This window comes from Lucilia cuprina, chromosome 2 (genome assembly GCF_022045245.1).
Source record: "Lucilia cuprina isolate Lc7/37 chromosome 2, ASM2204524v1, whole genome shotgun sequence".
Classification (NCBI taxonomy): Eukaryota; Metazoa; Arthropoda; class Insecta; order Diptera; family Calliphoridae; genus Lucilia; species Lucilia cuprina.
Window position 1 is genome coordinate 45,237,257 of NC_060950.1, and position 15,976 is coordinate 45,253,232.

The following is a 15,976-nucleotide window of genomic DNA, read 5'->3' on the forward strand; positions in this document are numbered from 1 at the left end:
TTTGCTTGATCAATGTTGGCAACACTGGTTTTTTGGCCATTACTAAATTTACACAGATTACTCACACGCATAGAAAACACAATTCAGTCTCATTTGAGCTGTCATAGAAGAAGGCTGTGTCGTCGCTCGTTTCTTGCTTTTGCAATGAAAATGAACGAAAGCATATTAATGAAGGGATGGATAATACTAATTATTGTTGTGCTTTTTTTAGAATCTACACTACATTTTAGAATTATTAACTTTTTAAAATGTTTTTTCTTTCAACATAATTTTCAAATTATAATATTTAACCAAAATTTAATGCACTTTTGTTTAATTTTTTCTTTTATATGTATATATTTTATTACAAATATAGTTAAAAAGCTCAAATTTGTGTTTTTATATACTTATATTTTAATATTTAAAATAAATATGTGCAAAACAGGGCAAAAAATATTTGCCACTATTAAACTAAAAAATATTAGTTTTGTGTTACATTAATATTATTTGTAAACATCAGTTTTCCATACATGCATTTTTGTGGAGATGAGAGTATAATGATTTCTCATTTCTTGTTTTTTCGCTGTTTTACTTATACAAGTGCAAAATGTAGTAGTATATGTCTGCCGATCCTGGCTCTACAAGCAAGGAAAAGCTCAATACAACATATAACAACATTGCAAGATATGTATATAAGTTGTTAGAATAATTAATTATATTTTATAATGTTAGATTATTAATAGAAACATAGTAAAAGATATGATAAAAGTTGTATGAAAATTTTTTTAAATATAATAATGGTTTTCATTTAAACGCTTAAGTTTCCCATTTGTGCAAGTGGGCAAGTTTATTCGACTTGTTTCATGAAATCCCTGTTCAAATTCTGTTCAATTACAATATTTATAAACACTTAAAAACAATGTCAAACAAAATCAAAAAATAATAAATAAATTATTTTAACAAAAAATTTTACAAAATATGTTTAAAATGTGAATATTCAAGTCCATAAATTCAAAAGTGAACAATAGTGATCCGTTCGCTAAATTAAATACACAATGTGTTTGCGCAAGTTTGCCAGTCTAAATAGTCACTCAAACTTATAAGGGTGCAAATCAATTTCCATACAAGTCAATTGCTAGAATGGAAACATGCACAGGTTGCACAGTTTACGAGGGTTTTGAACGTTTAAATGAAAACCCTAAATATTTTTTTTACTAATAAATGGCTAGTGGATGCTTGTTAGGATAGTAGAGAACAAATGAAATCAAATTTTTTGCAAATCGGTCTTTAAAGAACGGAATAGGATTGTCAAGAGCATAAAATCTCTAGATTTTATAAGAGCATTTTAGCGTTTTTTTATACCCTTCACCTGTATTATTAAATTATATTGTTACGAAATTGTATTTGCATTTAAATCAACAGTTCTTTACGACCAGTTTTAAGATTCATTATGAATGTTTCTAAACAACATTTGTTTAGAAACATTCTATTTCCGGAAACTTTTATATGTTTTAAGTAACACTTAGTGAATGTGACCGTTAAAACAATGCTGGAAGTGTTCGAAATGGAAATGTCTAGAAGATATTGACAAGGCATAAATTACGCCGGCAAGAGACCAAATCAGTCAGTCTTATATAAAACGTCGTTAAGTAAAGTTAATATAGTCAAGTGTGCTATCGTGTATTAAAGTCTACTATATTGTATTGTTATATAAAAGTGTTTGTGTACAAAACTGTGTAAATAAAGAGTTGTTGTAATTTAAAAACTAATTGGCGCTTTTATTTGCAATAAAAAGAATCCGGTTTATTTTAAAAGTGAAATAAGCGAACGTTTTAAAAGGTAAAACGTAACAATTGGTGTCAGAAGTGGGATTGCATAATAAAAAGCAGTCATGAAGTTCGAAGAACTAAAAGTGCTTCAGTAGTTCTTGAAAGCGTACTAGTGAGCAGCAGAAATAATTACGTACCAGATCGGTCTCACCACCAAGAAACAACCAGCGGGCACTGAGGGGCAAGAGCTAGCTCCCACCCCACAATCTCCATATCAGTAATGCAGCAAAAAAATAGTAATCTTACTTCTAGCCAAACAACTTCTGAAAAGACACGCATCTGTCTTTTCTTAAAAAACCAAGGTAGAACAGCAATTGTGAAACATCAAATAGATGCTGGTGATGCGAGACCTATCAAGCAGGCTCCCAGAAGTATTCCTTTAGCATAACGAAACGAAGGAGTTGGTGAACGAAATGGAGCGGAACGGCGTAATCGGACCATCTTCGAGTCCTTGGACCTCGCCTGTGGTTTTAGTTAAGAAGAAAGATGTCAGCACAAGATTCTGTGTCGATTAATGAATGAGGTCACCAAGAAAGACAGCTATCCTCTACCTAGAATTGATGATACTCTGGACACGCTAGCTGGAACAAAATGGTTCTCCACATTAGACTTGCAAAGTGGATATTGGTAAGTAGAGATTGCAGACAAAGAAAAGGCAACGCAGCCTTTTCTTTGTCTAGTGGTGGACTATGGCAGTTTAATGTAATGCCCTTTGGACTCTGCAATGTTCCAGCATTGCAATTATGTCGTGTATCCGACGACATAATTGTAATGGGGAAGACTTTTGATGAACACCTGAAGAACCTTGATGAAGTCCATAAAAGAATATCAGCGGCTGGACTTAAACTTAGTGTAAAGAAGTGTGCATTGTTCAGAAGGAAGTTAAATATTTGGGGCATTGTGTAACAGCTGATGGAATATCAACAGATAAGGATAAAATAATTTATGTAAAGGACTGGCCTCGCCCGAAAAATCACCACGAATTACGCAGTTTTCTCGGCCTCTGTACATACTACAGACGATTTGTTCCAAATCTTGCCAGTGTTGCTGCAAGCCTACGTGAGTTGACTAAGAAGTCACAACCATTCCAATGGAGTGAAGCACAAGAACAAGCATTCCAGAAGCTCAAGGATCTATTATGTACGGCACCAATTCTGTCATATCCCAGGAAAAAAGTTTATAGTAGATAGCGATGCGAGCGGATATGGAATAGGAGGTGTATTTTCCCAAGTGGTCGATGGTACTAAAAAAAGTCATCGGATACTTCAGTCGAACGCTTTCAAAGTCAGAGAGAAACTATTGTGTTACGCGACGTGAATTCTTAGCAGTAGTTGAGTGTGTCAAGCACTACCATAAGAATCTGTATGGGCAACACCTCCAACTGAGAACCGATCACTCTGCCCTCAGGTGTTTGCTGCAATTTAAAGAAGCCGAAGGGCAACTCGCTCGTTGGATTGAACTCCTTCAGTCTTATGATTTTAGCATTAAGCACATTAAAGGTGGTAATACGGATGCTCTATCGAGAAAAGCAAGGCTGAGGTAAAAGATGAGGATTGGTCTGATTGGTCTACAAGTATTAAATGGCTGCCTATACCGTCTATGGGAGAGAGCAGACGGAAAAACGGTGACAAATCTAATTGTGGTGCCTACCTCTAAAATAAATGAAGTACTGAAAGAGTTCTATGACGAAGTGGTGGTCATTTTGGTGTGACGAAAACCCTAGAAAAGGTAAAACAACGGTTTTATTGGGTCGGTTGTCAACAATCGGTAGCCGATTGGAATTCAAATAGTCCACAATGAATAGCAGGCAAAGGTCCAGTAAGATGTCGTGGACACCTTCAGCAGTACAACAAGCAGTACAAGGTGCGCCATGTAAGAGGATTGCAATGGATGTAACAGGCCCTTTCCCTGTTAGTGATGCCGAAACCGTTACGTTCTAGTGGTTATGGATTATTTCAGCAGATGGCCAGAGGTGTATGCCAGTCGTAGGCGTGTTTGTGAACAACTGGATATGTCGTTATGGAATTACACTCGGACCAGGGCAGAAATTTTGAATCCGCTGTGTTCAAAGAAATGCGCGATTCATACGGAATAAGAAAAAGAAGAACAACTCCACTGCATCCTCAATCATATGGCATGGTCGAAAGATTCAATCGCACACTGGAGGAATATTTGAGAAAAGTGGTTAGTGCACATCAGTAGGACTGGGATGAACACATACCAAAATTTCTGCTGGCCTACCGAACAGCCGTTCACGACTATAAAGTCTCTATAAAGTGTCAAAGTCTACTATATAAGTTGTATTGTTATATATAAAGAGTTGTTATAATTTAAAAACTAATTGGCGCTTTTATTTGCAATAAAAAGAAACCGGTTTATTTTAAAAGGGAAATAAGCGAACGTTTTAAATTGTAAAACGTAACAATATTTATGTTTGATAGTCAAAATTTTTAACTTCATGAAGAAATTGGACTATGACATTGCTTTACAACAATAACATATCCTCCCCACACCAACGAGTTATTTATTTTTTTTTTGTCCATTTTCACACCGTCAAATAGCCCGAAATAGTTTAATTTTTTGTAAACGAGAAATATATTATTGTATTTTGTTGACAATTAATTTTTGAAGAATTTTAATAAAACTAAAAAAAAAGTTGTAAATTTTGGTATTGAATATGGGAAATAAATATAAAATTAACATAATGTTTAGCAGATATGAGAATAATCAAATTAAACAACGTGTTTATTAAATGTTTACAGATCAAATGTGCAATAAAAAGATAAACAAATCTTTGAAAGTATACATTTAAATGTTTTATATTTTTCCTAAAATTTTTAAGTACGTTTTTATGCAACTATGTAGGTTTGGAATCAGTTTTGAATGTGGTTGGAGCTACAATACTTATAAAAAATTCTACCAATACATTCTTAGTTGAAAACTCCTTTAGGTACCAACTGACAAACCCCAAATTCTTTATGTTCTTTGGTCGAGACTTTCATTTTGTTTTGTGTTTTCGTCGGCATATATTCTTTGCTTGCGTACATTTCATGTTCGTATATTTCTACTTGCAGGGCTTCAACATTATTGACTTCGAATAATTTGTGTAGAAAAATATTTTTATATTATAGGCAAGCAATAAGAAATATAGAAATATATTAGTAAGTTGCTGCTTAAAAAATTTTATATTTGTCAGTAATCTGCAATAAGCAATAGCTTGTATAGGTAAATATTTTTAGAGAAACTACTAAAAATATTTCGAATTGAATCAATTAAATATTATATATGCTCATACTTACCTATGAGCCCTCTTGTAGAAAATCTCTTTTATAAACAAAATTAAGTAAACATATTCCGGAATAGAGCTAAAAACCAAATTAAATACTTTATTCTTTAGAAAATAATCCACATTTTTAACATGCTGACTGGTGTGGGTATCATATGGTCGGCCATTTAAGTTGGAAAGTTTATGACATTTTCAGAGGTTGGTTCAGATTTTTGCTCATATCTCCGTTATTCAAGGTCGGATAATTATAGATATTACAAACGATATGACAAACTTATATATCTGAAGAATAAAAAGTATATGGTTGTCAGTAAAGGAACCCTAATTCAGGATATCACGTCACTACGAATAAAAGATACGGAAATCGAAAGTGTTCAGAATTTCAAATTCCTTATAAATGATGAATGGCATATATCACGGGAGATAAAATGCCGAATACGAATGACTTTCTAGCCATTTTTCAAATACAATAAGTATTAACTGGTCACGAAAAGCACTCCTGGTCACTTAAATAGGTTCACAGTTTTCTTTACATTTAAATTAATTTTTTGCAAAAAGTAATGGACTAATTAGTAATTTAAAAATTTTGAATAATTACATAATGTCTTAGGTATAACCAGTAAGACAAAAATAGCTGATTTTAAATAATTTTTTTTCTAACATGCTAGGTTTTTTAGCTATATTTTTGGCACACTTGATTACTTTCAGTCAGAATAATATAAGTTTACTTCTGGCAGTGGGTAAAATTCATTCATTACTAGTATCTAGGAACGACAAATACAAAATCCCGCAAATAATTCTCAAAGGTAAAATCGAGGGAAAACGACAAAGTTTACACAAACACGAAATATGGTACTTATGACATTTCGAGCCGAATCTAGTTGATTTTAACTAGATTTCCCATACAAAACGTTATCTACTTTGTAACTAGATTTCATTAAAATCTACTCAAAATCTAATAGTTTTTAGTGATCTTACTCTGTTTTTCCCTAATACTACTAAACAAGTAAAAGTTTTATACTAGCCTTGAAGACCCTGTTTAAATTTCGGGCCTCTTTTGACCCAAGCCCCCCCTTCAAAAAATGACTTTAATGTCCACAATTCGCTTAAAAGACTAGTGCCATAGTGAAATTCAGCATAAATGCATTTTATGTAACCGTAAATTCATCCTCCAAATTTTATGAGGATTGCCTCAAACAGGGGGCTTGGAGGAAGCCCCCTAAAGCATATTTCAGAAAATTAGTTTTTTAACAAAACATTGCTGAAATATATTAAAGGCGAGGCACTGATCAAGTCAAATGCTTTGTTATGAAAATTAAATCATAATTTCTTACTTGTTATTTTTATACCCTTCACCTTCGTGAGAAGGGTATATATAAGTTTGTCATTCCGTTTGTAATTTCTATAATATAATTTTCCGACCCTATAAAGTATATATATTCTGGATCCTTAAGCCATGTCCGTCTGTCTGTTGAAATCAGTTTTTAGAGGACCCCAGATATCGGCGAGATCCGAATCTTTAATAATTCTATTAGACATGCTTTCGAGAAGATCGCTATTTAAAATCAGCAAAATCGGTCGGTAAATAACGGAGATATGAGCAAAAATCCGAGACAACCTCTGAAAATTTCATCAAAAAATGTCATATTTTTTCATGCTTTGTTAAAAAAGCAACAACAACACTGTGAATTGAATACACGTGTGTGTAGATGTATTTGGTTTTATTCAGCTGTGTATTTTTTTGTATGTTTGGATGCTGTTGGCGTCATTGCGTTGTTATTTTTGTTTTTCTGTGTTTTTCGTTATGTATGTTTAGATGTCTGTTGGTTTAGATGCCTTGTGTATTTTGTGTTTTATTTCGTTTAGCGTTGTTGTTGTTATTTTTGTTTAGCTTTTGATGTAATAATAATGTAGTCAGGAAAAAATTAAAATTTATAAAAGATGTGTATAAAAGATGTTCACTTTGGTGAAGGGTATATAAGATTCGGCACAGCCGAATATAGCACTCTTACTTGTTAGATATCCGATAGTATCTATGCCTATTTATTGCCCTTTTTATTTTTGATATTTCATTTTGTAATGTAATTGGATTTAAAAAATAGGCCGAAACTTCGGGATTTTAAAATCCCGAAATCGGGGATTTCCTTTTTTAAAATCCCAAGGTTCTACATACTTATGCCCCTATTACAGTTTTCAACTCAACTCAGTTGATTTGAAATTGAAACTACTCAATTTTAAAACAACTTAAATTTTTTGGTATTAACAATTACAACTAATTCTGGTTGAAATTTTAAAAAAGTGACAAATTGACAGATAATCAAACAGTTGTGGAAACGATTTTAATGTTGGATTGGCGCAGCCTACAACAAGTGTTGTTATGAAAGAAGTTTTATATATCAAGAAGAGCAAATGGCTTCAAAACTGTGGTTTTATTCAAAAACTTGGTTTCCGGGAGTTTTGGGATGCATCGATGGGACACATGATCGCATTTTTGCGTTTAATAGAAAGGGCGTAAAAGAAGAAAGAAGAAAGAAAGAACCCTTGTGTGTCATATATACAGTGTCATCATTTTATAATAGATTTTGTGGGAAAATTAAAAAAAAAAATGTATTATATTGTCTAGACAGCTCTTAAATTTTACAACACATTTAAAAAAAAATAAAAAAGCATAATGTACTTAAACTTTTTTAGCAAATCAACCGTATGGTGGTTTTGGAGGATAATGAGTGAATTAAAAGTTGTTTTTGTAAATATAACCACAAATGTTTAATGGAGTTTAAGTCCAGACATTAATAAATTTTAGCAGTCAAACACCGTGGACTGACACAGAACCCAAAAATATGATAGAGAAACTTGGTTCCTTAACAGTTGGTTTTAAGTTAGTTAATTTCGTCACTGATTTTTATTTACAGGACTGCCTAAATTCGTTGTTAATTTTTGGAGCTGATAGATGAAGGTTTCTTCGGTATTTCCTCAGTATTTCTCTGCCGACTTGTATTGACAGCAGTTTTGGACGACCTGATAATAGTAAATACTCGATGGAATTCTTTGTTCCATGCGTGTAATGACAAAATATATTGTCGATGATAATCTATCTATACATATAGGAGATGTTTACCTATATGTATTTAAATGATCGGCCTTGGTTATAGAGTTATAAATTAATTTTTTAATTTGAATTTACACAGGAAGGGTTTACAGCATAATTAAGCAATTTTCCAAAAAATAAATGGGCAATATGTTGAGATTGTAGGTCTGACAGCGGGGGAGTTGGCATGTTCTTCCTGGATGTTCCAAGCATTAGAGGCTCGTCTTGCACCTTCGTTTTTGTTGTTCCTTGCTTTGTTTTGCTTGCATAGATTTTTTTGTTTTCAGTTTGTTTTATTTGTTTCTATTTTACTTAGGTTTGTTAATTGTATGTAATTGTTTTAATTCTTATGGTCTGTTATTTGTTGTTCATTGTTTTGATTTCCCAGAATTATGTTTTGTCTTTCGATGTCTAAATGTGCATGGTTTTGTTTATCAGGCATAAACGTCAAAATGTGGAATGTAAACCTAACAGGGTGATTCAAGAATAATCAAAATCACTACGCAATTAGAGTTACCATGTCGAAATTAAGAGAAGTAAGAGAAAATTAAAAAAAATTATATTGAACATTATATTCTCTTAAGAAAAAAAGGCAACTTTTCAAGGTTACAACAAAAAGTACATTGACCTGAAACTCTCTTGATGTACATTATATTTTTTGTAGAAAATACGTTATTTTTTTTTCTTAATAGTATTTGTTTTTACAACAATTCAGTTACTTTTCTTGTGTGAACTTTTTAAGGAAAAATCAAGATTACGAAAATCATAAGTCTAAATAAACGGACAGTTAACAAATACTTGCTACCGAGATAACATTAGATCATTAAAAAAATAATAAGACAAACTTTAAATTGTATGTTTGTGTGAAAATTCAAATTCAAATTACATATTATATATGGTGCAATATTAAAGACAGTTTATCTTTCATTATTAAGTTATAGAATAAAAGAAAAACCAGTGAGTATAAACAAATCTAAAACAAAAACAGAAATAGTTTTGAAGAAAATTAATATTTTATTCAAACAGATTTGTGCCACTGAAATAGAAAGCCAAGCAGCTAGGATAATTCTCCAGAAGCTTGCGAATACTCGGCCATATCATCCCACAGGACAGACACACAATTGGAATTAGAATATTAAAATTTTAAAGAATAAGAAAGGTAATACAGAAAGATAATACCGTGTATGTCCAAGTAGAAAATATATTGGTAGCCCGGTAATTTCTGAATGAAATACGCCACCTATCCACAAGATAAATAAGTAGGAGCAAGAACCTTGGTTGAGAACCTAAACCTAAATAGGATCCACACAATTAAAATCCATAATTACGCATTTATAGCAAAAAGGCATTAGGGCAATACTAGTTAGGGTAGGTTAATTTATTTATGTTTTTGTTAAGATATGTATAGTTTTTTTGTTAAGATTTATTATAGATAAATTTATTGTCATTTTATGTTTGTGAAGGGATTTATCTAAAAGTGTATAAAAAGATCATTAAAGATAAAAAATATAAAAAGTATAAAGAAGTTGATTATTGTATTCTTGACATATATATATATATCTTTCAGGGAGCTCCTTTAGGGATATCAAAGAGAGTACTAGCAAAAATTAAAACGGATAAGATTTCAGTACAAGTGAAACTCTTAATAACGTTCTTTTAGTGATCCTTCCGTAGGCCTATCGTTATAATTTTGATTTTTTTTGTTATTATAGTGTAGATTAAGTGAATTCGTTTAGTTTAAGTTTTATTTCCTTTTTGATAGTTTTATTCAATTTTGTCGTTGTTTAACAACTAAATTTTGTTAAACAACGATAAAAACCACAATATTATAATTTTTCATCCTATGAAAAACCAATATATATTGTAGGAATTTTTCAGTCTTTTGGTATTTATAAAGATCTGAAGATTATTATATAAAAAAATCCACAGTTTTTAATTTTGAATTACAAGAAAGATTATAAAAAACGACACGAAATAAGGTTGAAAAGACCGTTCGGTTAATTTATATTATTAATAGAAAAATAAAAAAAAGATTTTTTATCCTTCACTATAAAAAGTATATTATAAAAAAAAATTAAATGAGAAACAAATTATTTAGGATTGACCAATTTTAATGAAATTGATAAAGACCTTTATTTGCTAATAGATAAGTTAACACAAAATTTAGTATTAAGCTTTTATTTATGTTTATTGTTTAAATTAGTTAATAAATGTGATTTTTTAAAAATATTAATTGTTACAAAATGTGTCCGTAAAGTTTAATTGTTACAGGTACAGTGGGCCGAAGATGTGTGAGTTGCGTTAAATGGTGAGTGGTTGAAAGTGTTAACGAATTTGAGAAGGGGTCATAATTCATGAAAATGATCTAGGTAGGGTGGGCGACGAGGATAGGATTGACATCTAAACCCATCGTTAAAATGTTGGTGTTGTAAAATAATGTGTATAGTTAGGGATTTGTAACCGCAGATAAGGTATGGACAGAGGAGACAGATAGAGGAAATTGTAGAGAATGAACAAGGTTAGACCAAAGATTAATAAAGTAGATAACATTATATGCTGTAATTGTCACTTAACGGATCACGTATTCAAAGAATGCCCATCGATGCAGCGAAATTTGTTTTGTTACAAATGTGGTTTAAACGGGGTAGTGACTACCACATGTCCTAATTGCTCGGAAAACCTTCAGGCGAGCGTGAGGAAACCGGTCGAATCACGCTCGACTCAGACAACAACCGGAGATTCAATACTGTAGGTACTCAAACTGAAAATAAGAATGAATGTGAGAACAGATGGTAAATTGAAAGACAATAATAGTAGTAACACCTATGAAGAAAGATTAGAGAACTGTATGAAAATAAGGAAAAGGATATTTGAATCTGAACCGGATATAGAAAAATTGATAAAAGTTAAAAGAACAAGAATTATGTTTAAAGGCAAGAAGAATTTATTTAAGAATATAACTCAATTCGTCCAAAAATGTTGTGCTATAAATAATAATAATAACAATAATAATAATAATAATGATCATAGAGCATTCACTACAATACAAATAGGAGAAAGTAGATTGGAAGGATTACTCGATAGTGGAGCATCAATTAGCATACTGGGTAAAGACTGTTTAGAATTAGTTGATAAATTAGGTTTGAATGTTAGTCCGATTCTGGCTGAAGTAAGAACAGCAGGTGGAAAGGAGTATAATGTAATAGGAAAAACTTCTTTAAATGTTGACTACAAAGGCAAATCCGGAAGGGTAGAGTTTTATTTAGTTCCAGATTTGATACAAAAGGTTTATTTAGGGATAAATTTCTGGAGGGAATTTCAAATTGCACCGGAAATTTTTGAATTAGATGCCATTGAACCGGAAGTGTTAGAAAGTAATTTTCCCCTGAATGTTGACAATGTTGATGAACACAAACTCACTTTGGAACAACAAAAGAAATTGGATGAAGTAAAATCTTCATTCCGGACCTATGAGAAACATGGATTAGGGCGAACTCAGATGTAAATCCATACAATAGAATTAATTGAGAATGCACCAATAAAGGACAGATATTATCCTGTTTCACCTGCAGTACAGGAACTCATATACGCTGAAGTGGATGAAATGTTGAAATTAGGAGTAATCGAAATTAGTCAAAGTCCTTGGAGTAACCGCTCCACATTAGTAAGAAAACCCGGTAAAAACAGACTCTGCTTGGATGCAAGAAAACTCAATGAAAGGACAACCAAAGATGCATACCCAATCCAGAATATAGAGGGAATACTGAGCAGGTTAGATGAGACACACTATATTAGTACCGTGGATTTAAAATTTGCATTCTATCTGGATGATTTACTAGTCATTTCATCAAATTTTGAAGATAACTTAATTTATTAAGTAAAGTAGCTGAATGTCTCAGAAATGCTAACCTTACGATAGGATTAAAAAAGTCTAAGTTTTGTTTTAAGGAGATTAGATACTTAGGATTTATTGTGGGAGGAGGTTGCATGAAAATAGATCCAGTCAAAATCGAAGCCATCAAGAATATACCGTTGCCAAAAACAGTCCGAGAGATAAGGAGATTTTTAGGCACAGCGGGATGGTATCGTCGTTTCATACAAAACTTTTCAACGTTAACGGCTCCCCTAACGAACTTGATAAGGAAAGGGACGAAATTCGAGTTAACAGAAGAGGCTATAGAAAGTTTTAATAAACTCAAGCAAGCCCTAACGACAGCTCCAGTCCTAGCACATCCAAACTTTAGAAAACGATTTTACATTCAATGCGATGCATCGAATTATGGCATAGGCGCGGTATTATTTCAAAAAGATGAAGAGAATAATGAAATTCCGATTTCTATCTTCTCTCAGAAACTTAAACGGGCCCAAAATTAATACAGTGTCACTGAAAAAGAATGCTATGCGGCTGTAATGGCGATCAAAAGATTCCGACAATATGAGGAATTGATGCCTTTCACAGTTATCACAGATCACGCTAGCTTGAAATGGCTCATGTCTTTAAGGGATTTAAGTGGAAGACTGGCGAGATGGGCATTAAAGCTTCAATCTTACGATTTTCAAATAGTGCATAGAAAAGCTTCAGAGAATGTAGTAGCCGATACTTTGTCGAGGTTAGTGGAAGAGGTTATGTTAGATGGAAGTGATATACTAGGTTTTGATACAACAGAATTCGAGTCCGAAGAATATCTGGAATTGATACAATCCATAAAAGAAAACCAGGCGAAACTACCGGATCTCAAGGTTGTAAACGGTATGATTTATAAAAGAACCAGTTCAAGCATAGAGTTAGATGATTTAGAAGAATTTCAATGGAAATTGTGGGTCCCCAGTAGTGTGACAAATGCACTTATAGAAGAAGCTCATAATCCAGTGGATAAAGCCCATGGCGGAATTCATAAAACATTACACCGTCTCCGAACGAAATATTACTGGCCGAATATGATTATTCAAATTAGGAATTATATACAGAAATGCACAATTTGTAAGGAATCTAAATCAGCAAATGTAAATCTAATGCCGGAAATAGGATCTGAAGTAGTCACAGTAAGGCCATTTCAGAAACTTTACATAGATTTTTTAGGAAAATATCCCAGGTCAAAAAAAGGTAATGCCTACATCTTTATAGTTGTGGACCATATGACCAAATTTGTTTTTCTAAAAGCGATGAGGGAGGCAACTGCATCTAATGTGATAAAATTTCTCTCGGAAGAAGTTTTTCATCAATTTGGTGTCCCGGAAACTATACACTCGGATAATGGACAACAATTTACGTCCAAAGAGTTCGGGAAAATGGTCGAAACATATAAAATAAACCACATGAGAACAGCTGTATATGCTCCTCAATCGAACGCTTCCGAAAGGGTCAACCAAAGTGTCTTATCAGCGATAAGAGCGTATTTGGAAAATGACCATAGGGATTAGGATATAAATTTACATTCAATTGAACTAGCCTTAAGAACATCGGTCCATACAACCAGTGGTGTTACTCCATTCTTTGCTTTGTTTGGACACAATATGTTCACTTGTGGCTCTGACTACAGATTGGCAAAACAATTAAGAGCATTAGAAGACAACGAAATCATGATGAATAGGTCAGATAAGATTAGACTTATTAGGGAAAGAGTAAAGGAAAACATACATAAAGCATATGAACGAAGTTCTCTGAGATTTTGTAGAGGTGCTCGTGTAGTACGATTTGTGTCAGGCCAGGAAGTTTATAAAAGAAACTTTGTCTTGAGTGACTTCAAAAAAAAAAATAAATGCGAAATTCTGCAGGAAGTTCGTGAAATGTAGAATTCGTAGTGTTATTGGAAACAATATGTACGAGTTGGAAAGTCTGTCAGGAACTCCTCTTGGAATTTATCATGCAAAGGACATAAAACAATAGAAAATGATAACAGTGCAATATGGTTTGATTTTGAATATGTAGTTATAATTAGGATAAACAAAACCACTATCTTGACGAAATAGAATAGTTATAAGAGTACATACATAGAAAAATAAGTTAAGATGTGTTTTGTTGGTCTAAGTGTTTAATTATATTTCAAAATTATACCTATATAAAGTGTTGTACAGTGTAGTAAAGGAAAGCAGTACAATATGAGAGATAAGTTTAATAGATTTGACTTGTGTTTGACAAATATAATGTGCAATAATAAGTTAAGTTTATGTATCTTGTAGTCTTATATGTTTTAACTGTTTGTCTGAATTTACACAAAGTTGTCCATGATATGTTCTACGAATTTTAGGAAAATAAATTAGGGATAGATGCAATATTGAGGATACGTTAACAGATCTTCTATTATATGTGCAATATTAGTATAAGATTTGTGTCCTGTCTTCAATGTGAAATTTATTCTGAAATTTATACACCTATGTCCTGTCGTACAATGTTTACAATAAAATATGATAGAAACTATTTAATATTTCCGTGAACTATACATATCGCTAGGAAAAGGGGGTGAGGTTACTTAACTAATGCTTTGAATGTTGATTGCCCGGCTAACTAGTGCGGAGTATCCGTGGGTGTAGCCTATGTTGGGCACTCATGATCAAAAGACAAGCAAAATAACTTACCTTAATTTGTAATCTTACACTATCTTTCCTGCACTAAGCCTGGGAAATATAGAGTTTTGTTGAGATTGTAGGTCTGACAGCGGGGGAGTTGGCATGTTCTTCCTGGATGTTCCAAGCATTAGTGGCTCGTCTTGCACCTTCGTTTTTGTTGTTCCTTGCTTTGTTTTGCTTGCATAGATTTTTTGTTTCCAGTTTGTTTTATTTGTTTCTATTTTACTTAGGTTTGTGAAGTTTTTCTTGTTAATTGTATGTAATTGTTTTAATTCTTATGGTCTGTGATTTGTTGTTCATTGGTTTGTTTTGCCAGAATTATGTTTTGTCTTTCCATATCTAAATGTGCAAGATTAATTAAATCACTACGCAATTAAAGTTACCATGTCGAAATTAAGAGAATGAACATTATATTCTCTTAAGAAAAAAAAGGCAACTTTTCAAGGCTACAACAGAAGGTACATTGACCTGAAACTCTCTTGATGTACATTATATTTTTTTGTAGAAAATACGTTATTTTTTTCTTAATTACTATTAAGAAAAAAATAACGTATTTTACAAAAATTCAGTTACTTTTCTTGTGTGAATTTTTTAAGGAAAAATCAAGATTACGAAAATCATAAGTCTAAATAAACGGACAGTTAACAAATATTTGCTACCGAGATAACATTAGTTCATTAAAAAAATCATAAGACAAACTTTAAATTGTATGTTTGTGTGAAAATTCAAATTACATATTATATATAGTGCCAATATTAAAGACAATTTATCTTTCATTATTAAGTTATAGAATAAAAGAAAAACCAAAGAGTATAAAAAAAATCTAAAACAAAAACAGAAATAGTTTTGAAGAAAATTAATATTTTATTCAAACAGATTTGTGCCACTGAAATAGAAAGTCAAGCAGCTAGGATAATTCTCCAGAAGCTTGAGAATACTCGGCCATATCATCCCACAGGACACACAATTGGAATTAGAATATTAAAATTTTAAAGAAAAAGAAAGGTAATAAAGAAAGATAATACCGTGTATGTATAGGGTAGGTTAATTTATTTATGTTTTTATTTAAGATATGTTTAGTTTTTTTGTTAAGATTTATTATAGATAAATTTAATAAGATTTGAGTACAAGTGAAACTCTTAATAACGTACTTTTAGTGATCCTTCCGTAGGCCTATCGTTATAATTTTGATTTTTTTGTTATTATAGTGTAGATTAAGTGAATTTG

The 15,976-nt window shown here is 32.1% G+C and overlaps 1 protein-coding gene and 1 long non-coding RNA gene across 2 annotated transcripts in view; one reads left to right on the plus strand and one right to left on the minus strand.

Annotated features, from left to right (window-relative positions):
* Window positions 1-15,976, plus strand: part of LOC111686066 (probable dolichyl pyrophosphate Man9GlcNAc2 alpha-1,3-glucosyltransferase) — a 363,172-nt gene that overhangs the window by 325,549 nt on the left and 21,647 nt on the right. The gene's annotated exons all lie outside the window — the stretch shown is intronic.
* Window positions 10,330-15,068, minus strand: LOC124418516. Its single transcript, XR_006940053.1, has 2 exons — window positions 14,759-15,068; window positions 10,330-10,943 (listed from the first exon to the last, which is right to left on the minus strand). It is a non-coding gene; the product is annotated as an uncharacterized LOC124418516 (long non-coding RNA).